The sequence below is a fragment of the Bombyx mori genome, chromosome 24 (genome assembly GCF_030269925.1).
Source record: "Bombyx mori chromosome 24, ASM3026992v2".
NCBI lineage: Eukaryota > Metazoa > Arthropoda > Insecta > Lepidoptera > Bombycidae > Bombyx > Bombyx mori.
Window position 1 is genome coordinate 4,299,534 of NC_085130.1, and position 7,980 is coordinate 4,307,513.

Here is a 7,980-nt window from a genome sequence, read left to right on the forward strand (position 1 = left end):
GACTTCAGCAATGCCAGGAGCAGAGCCAAGCCGCTGCCTACCGCTCAACTCGATTTATTATGTTCCCGTAAGAAGGACACTGAATAGTCATAGTAAAACCGTAAGAAAAAATCCGTGGAAAAAAGTGCGTGGAATAAAACCGTTAAATGAGAAGTGCGCAGGCACGACAGTCGTATACACAAGCGAGTAGTGTATAATACCTTTCACTTTCTCCTTCTTTCTTTTCGTTCTCTAATCCCTTCTCTCTCTATTTAGTAATTATTTCTATTTCTATGTAATTTTATGTTGTCAACCAAAAATAAAGAGATATATTTTGTTATTTTAATTGATAATTTGAATTACTATTTTTTTTATTTTACGTAATTTATTATTTCCTAAAATACTGAATTTCGTAAATACTTTCCCGTACTTAAATAAAAAGTAATCAGCAAAATTTAACAGAAAAACCAAGAAAACCTACATAAAATTGAGCACCATTTCTTTTTTTGCAAATTGTGTCGATTCTACATTAGCCGAAGGAACTTCGTTCCTACCTGGTGTCCCACGACACCACATTTTTATTTTTATTGCTTAGCTGGGTGGACGGGCTCACAGCCCACCTGGTGTTAAGTGGTTACTGGGGCCCATAGACATCTACAACGTAAATGCGCCACCCACCTTAAGATAAGTTCTAAGGTCTCAGTATAGTTACAACGGCTGTCCCACCCTTCAAGCCGAAACGCATTATTGCTGCACGGCAGAAATAGGCAGGGTGGTGGTACCTACCCGTGCGGACTCACAAGAGGTCCTACCACCATTGTTCGAACCATATTCTCAAATTAAGGCAAACAATTTTTGTACCGTCAATATTCGTGGTATTTTTAATTATAATTGAAGCTACTGACGCGATGTCAAAGGACGCCGCTGTGAACGAAACCCTAGTTACTCGTGGAACTAACGGACAACACGAAAAAAGTAAAATATCAACGTAACGTAGAGGCTTCGATACGTACGCAGTGCAGCGAAATTGCAGTAAGACAAGTTCAGATCGAAAGAAAGCTTTGACAAATCTGAAAGGAAATCAGGTATCAAAGTAATTACAACGGCTGCCCTGCCCTTTAAAGCAAAGCGTATTACTGCTTCACCGCAAAATTAGGCGGGGTGGTGGTACCTACCCGTGCGGACTTCTAAGATATCCTACCACCAGTAATTACGCAAATTATATTATATAGTTTGATGTTTATTACACGATGCTATTCCTTCGCCGTGGAAGTCAATCGTGAACAATTATTAAGTAAGTATTTCATTAGGAAAATAGGTACCTACCTGCGGGATTCGAATACTGTTACATCGACACGAATGCATCGGGCGTCTTATCCTTTAGGGCACGAGGACTAAGAACTTCTTAAGAAGTCTTTTTGATTTTAAGCAAGTTAATTTTGACGCAATATTAACGAAATCAGGCATTGCGGTAATCAAATAGAAACAAACTATTTAAATGTGTTTGATTAAATACTAGTGGACCCGGCGAACTTTATTCCGCCACACGGTTTGTTTCAAACACATCAACCGGTCAACTTCAAAATTTTACTATAATTAACCATAGAACGTTTAGCTGTCAGTTGCGTTTTGTTATTCCATATCAGTTGCGTTTTGTTATATCACGTTTTATGTCACGTCCCACGGGAACGTGATAAAAAGTATCCTATATCCTTCTCCTGGTTCTAAGCTACCTCCTCACCAATCTTCAGTCAAATCAGTTCAGCCGTTCTTGAGTTATAAATAGTGTAACTAACACGACTTTCTTTTATATATATAGATTATTAAATAGGTATATAAAAACTTCGATCAATGAATTCAATTTCGTCACACTTGATTTTTCCAATATACGTTTTCCAATGTACACTCGAAGGAGACATAGACTTAGCATTGAGGTGCGGTTCACGGAAAGGCCGAAGAAGATTTCTTTAATTAAACATCTCCCCTGAAACAACCTATTGAAATTTAAAAGTAACACCTAAAAATACAGACAAACAGGTTCTGTAAAATTCAGCTAAAATACTTGCTTGAGGAGCTCGTTAAGCACTTTGGTACTAAAGAGCATCTCCGTATGATGAAATTGGCTGAAAACTCTACCTGAATATCTTGCATGGAAGAAGTAAAAACCGTACGTCAAACACTGTGTAAACACGACAGTCTGTCAAGAACCATATTGAATCTATGTGACGGTTACTCGAACTAAGTTAACTGTATGATGCTTATCTCCCATTGTTATAGCAAAATGCATGCGAATTACGGGAAAATGTATTAGGTAAAAATTGGAGGGTTTTTTACTGGTGTTAGGGCCTCTTGTGAGTCCGCACGGGTAGGCACCACCACCCCGCCTATTTCTGCCGTGAAGCAGTAATGTGTTTCGGTTTGAATGATGGGGCAGCCGATGGGGAAGTCGTCGTGGCCTAACGGATAAGACGTCCGATGCATTCGTGCTGAGCGATGCACCGGTGTTCGAATCTCAGGCGGGTACCAATTTTTCTAATGAAATACGTACTCAACAAATGTTCACGATTGACTTCCACGGTGAAGGAATAACATCGTGCAATAAAAATCAAACCCGCAAAATTATAATTTGCGTAATTACTGGTGGTAGAACCTCTTGTGAGTCCGCGCGGGTGGGTACCACCACCCTGCCTATTTCTGCCGTGAGGCAGTAATGCGTTTCGGTTTGAAGGGTGGGGTAGCCGTTGTAATTAAAACATGAGACCTTAGAACTTATATCTCAAGGTGGGTGGCGCATTTACGTTGTAGATGTACTGTAGATGACTACTTAACACCAGGTGGGCTGTGAGCTCGTCCACTCATCTAAGCAATAAAAAAAAAAGTATCTATACAAGCATTTTTTTTTTTTTATTGCCCTTGTAGGCAGACGAGCATACGGCCCACCTGATGGTGAGTGGTTACCGTCGCCCATGGACTTCAGCAATGCCAGGGGCAGAGCCAAGCCGCTGTCTAAGGAATAAAAAAAAGGCGTCTCAAAATATCTTTAAAGATCGCAATGCGGCTTTGCTACCCAACGCGAAAAATATAACATAAAAATATATTTTATGTTTCAAGACATTAACGCTATAGTATCAAGTAAATTTAAGTAGCTGATCGAAATTCCACTGTGGTCCCATCTGTATATAGAATACTGATAGCGCTCGGTGTTGGCTGCTGCAAATAGAATCGTAATAAAGCAAACACCATACGAACGAAATGCTATAGTGCATTTAAATTTAAATCTATCAAAAAGAAAAAAGAAATATTGACTGCTGTGCATTTGAGAGATATTTAGCGACAGAATTTTGATTTTTTAAAAGAGGTTTGACGACTGATGTCCCACCGACCTATCCAGTTTCACCAGGACTGATGGGCGAACACCAGCTCAGCCAGGAGTGGTGGGATTTGCTTTAACAAAGCTTCCCGAGCCCCCCGTAGAAGACTTAACGGCTCAAGGGCAGATGGTTCGCGATTTCATCTAATACCAGATCGGGATCGCGACCCTTTGAGAAGATCCGCACGGTAGGTACCACCAGCCCGTCTATTTCTGCCGTGAAGCAGTAATGCGTTTCGGTTTGAAGGGTGGAGCAGCCGTTGTAACTATACTGAGATCTTTGAACTTATATCTCAAGGTGGGTGGCGCATTTACGTTGTAGATATCTATGGGCTCCAGTAACCACTTAACACCCGGTGAGTTGTGAGCTCGTCCATCCATCTAAGAAATAAAAAATAAAAATATCGGGCGAGAAGAGCTTTGACGAGTTCAAGGATTACGATAACCAGGGTCCCTATTCCTGCTTCTAGTGCCAGAGTTGTAGGGTTTTAATAAGTGTTATTGGATGGGGTGGATTCGTGGAGAGCGTGTCTAGGACTTCGACGGTGACTGGCTTCTGCGTGAGCCGCAGTGGGGGAGTAATCAACGGCGCAATAGTCAAATCTCGATGTATAAAAGAGTCGTCTATTATCAAAGGCGGCAATCTGTGCATTTGGACAAAAAAAAATTATTGATATGTCAATACAGATTGATTTGAATATAATCGTCTCCTTCCAAGAATACGGTTCAAAACCTGCATTAAATAAAGGTTAATAGTTAACCTGTTATTTATCTAAGATGTCGTTCAGAAGAGTTTTGTGACTGCCAATGGAATACAAAGTCAATAATTCGTTTTTCTGATTTACCAATAATTGTCCAAAAGTCACATTGCCGGCTTTGATAATAGTCGACTCAATACTTTAGTTATCCGTGGCCTTGAAAACTGGAAGGTATCCAGAGCGTCCGAAGAAACATAATTACAATAAAATAGCGAGATAAAATCGCTTTTATTATAAAATATATTTTATTTAAATACAAAGTAATTAAAAAAAAAAAAAAAAAGATTTGCTGTACACCGCCAATGATAAGAAGTAGTGGTGTACCTTAGAGATGGTTTTTACCCGAAGGGGGTCCGTACAGACATAATGTAACTAATAATCAATAATACATTAATATAAGATACTAACTTTCTAATACATTAGTGTATGTTCAAATTGTTTGTAACTATATAACTATTTTTGTATGTAATAAAGAAAGCTTTATTATTATTATTATTATTAAATGGTAATATTGATTCAGAGCTGGAACACCAAATGACGTCAAGTTATCCATTCTCTAGTGCTCGTATGCGTTGGTACTCAAAACCATTGGCTAATTATTTGTTAATAATTTATGAATAAATTTAATTGATTTCACTAATTATTGTTGTAATCCCTGATTGTTTTAGTGATTTAATAGTCTGCATAATTAAAATGGTACAGAGTCAACACCACAATTAAAATATTTTACCATTACGGATTCCATTGTTGGCCAGTTTACGAATTAAAAATATGCATAGGCGAGAGTCTGGCCTCCAGACGCCGCGAAATGTATTTCTATGCATTTCCGTTGGATATAAATTTTTATGTAATAAAAAATAAATATGTCTCGTCAATCAAGATACGCATTCAAGGTATCGATGCATTTCTGAATTCGAAATTGAAAATCGATATTTTAAAAAATAAAATTTCATTAGTGCTTACAAATTTATTATACCAGCCACATGTCATCAAGTATTGATTGACGTGGTCATCCAAAGAGCAATCGAGAGGGCTATGCTCGGAGTTTACCTATGAGATCAAATCAGAAATGAGGAGATTCGCAGGAAAACCATAGTAACCGACATAGCCCAAAGGATTGCGACGTTGAAGTGCCAGTGGGCAAGGCATATTGCTTGTAGAGTTTTCGCGTCCAAAAATTATTAGTCACGATAGAAAATTTTAGAAACAAAAATCACAAAAAATATTAACAACTTTCGCAGTGTTGGCAACCCTGACATACAAAGTAGATTTTCTTAGAGTTAAACATCCGGGCTACCCCCGGTTAACGGATTATCCACTAATTACTACTGACCATGTATAATAACTAGGATATAACAGTTCGTTTCCCGTAACTGGTGAAATTTGTTGCGAGCTTCTCTCCCGAAAAATAAACCTAAAAGCATTATTTAAAAATTCTGCACCAAAACTGTATGGTAGCTTCGAAATTTAAAATGCAAATGCGCTTCACAGAAACGGATATAGAATCAAAAACAAAAAAACCGTACGCGAATAGAGTGTTCGCGATATCCGATTTGATTGCTCACTGAATTGATTTTTTTCAGTGTCCAAACATTGATTTGCTTTCAGTATATCGTCAAAATAAAAATTATCTATCTATATATCGACGCTTGAAAGGTAAACGTGACTAAGCGACAATAACTGCTTTGTACATAAATGATAGGCAATAACCATATTCGATGCGCAAAAAAAATATATTTCTAGGTCTATTAAAATCATTTCAATCCTACAACTACTAGCTAGATTCTACTACAGCTAGATTCGTTAAAATAAATTTTGTTTTCAGGTATTTCAACTTTAAATTAGTCCCCTGTAAAGTTCACGCATTGTCGCTTAGTCACGTTTGCCTTTCAAGCGTCGATATATTATTATATATAAAAATGAATTACTGTTCGTTAGTCTCGCTAAAACTCGAGAACGGCTGGACCGATTTTACTAATTTTGGTCTTGAATTATTTGTGGAAGTCCAGAGAAGGTTTGAAAGGTAAATAAAAATATGAAAATGCTCGGAATTAAATAAAAATAACAATTTTGTTTTTCGTTTGATGTGTCCCCCGTCGGATGGATTGCTTTTGTTTGTTTTAAGTTCATTTTATACAAAAGTGTCTTTTATTTATCGATTGAGGCACAACGAAGTCTGCCGGGTCAGCTAGTTTAAAATAAATTCATCTCGTTATTGTATGCGAACAACAAACACACAGCCAAAGATATTTAATAATGATATATTATTATTTCTGTTATCCCGTAGTATATTCTTTCTTGGAAATGACAATATTGGGTATTGATCCAACACAGTACATAATATTTCAATTAAACTCTGCAATAAAAGTTACGTAAATTTTATTCACGTGACTATGGTGCTATTTCGAAATAGGCTCTGATTTTATATATACATATAAATAATATGTATTTCTTACTGGTGGTAGGACCTCTTGTGAGTCCGCTTGGATAGGTACCACCACCCGTTTCGGTTTGAAGGGTAGGGCAGCCGTTGTAACTATACTAAGACCTTAGAACTTTAATCTCAAGGTGGGTGGCGCATTTATGTTGTAGATGTCCATGGGCTCCAGTAACCGCTTAACACCAGGTGGGCTATGAGCTCGTCCACCCATCTAAGCAATAAATAAAAAAAAAGAGCTCGTTCACCCATATAAGCAATAAAAAATGTTTTGATAGATCTTGCTCAGAGAATTGGGAAATGCTACACAAAACGAACACACGGAAGATTCAAATCAATTGTACGTTTTATTGAGTATTGATTTGCTTTGTTAGTACGTACGCTGGCCTAACAGAATACTAGGAATCAATTAGAATTCCGCTTCTGTCAAAACCACAATCTCGGTGAATTGTTTTTTAGTGATTTATTTTTATCTTAGAATAACAGTAATTGTCTTCGTTGCCTTTAAGATTAATAAAATAACTGCCAGCCTCTTTAATTAATTCAATTATTTATTTCTTGCTTATACGGGTGAAAGAGCTAACGGTCCGCCTGGCGTTAAGTGGACATCGAAGCTCACAGACATTACCAACGTAAATGCCATTACAAATGATTCTTTACTCTTGTATTCAATCGATCACTTTACAGCTAGACAGTTCAGGAGCGGCTGATTCGAAAAGCATGCAAAGACACTGTCAAGGATACTAGGAACGTAATACCCTAAGCTCTAACGAGGAGACACCTCTTCAAAATATTACTATAAAGTATTTTAATGAGATGATGATGAGATAATCAGTGATGATGAGATAATCGGATCATGATGAGCTAAAGTTAACGGCCGATACTAACTGGTGGAGGGTTGCTAAAGAAAGACAATAATGGAAAATGTTTGAGTAGGCCTATGCCCATAGGAACACTGAACTGAGAGACATTCTGTAAAATAAATTCCTTTTATTAGTTTACTTGACTAGCCTGTACAAACATTTTGAATTATTCTTTAATATTATTTCTAATTACAGTTAATTTATTTATTATAAAAAAAATAACACAATATTCCTAACCTAAAAGTACATGTTATTATCCGCAACATGCTTCGTCAAAAATTTCTTGACGAAGCATTCTGTAAAATATACAAAAATGAAATCAACAGTTCCAAAAATTCAGGATAAAGGACTTATTGATTGATTGATTGATTTTTAATCACATAATATATCAAAAGCCATAGAAAAATTTAGTTATCTTAACTGAAAACCCTATATTTTCGTTGTCTCAGTGATACCTCACCTAGATACGTCGATCAAAAAATTGGATAAGGGAAGGCAATGCCGCGTTTCCTGGTGTTTTGGGTAGCCATCTAATCAAATGTTCAGAATTGGAATTTTAAACAGGGAAAAACC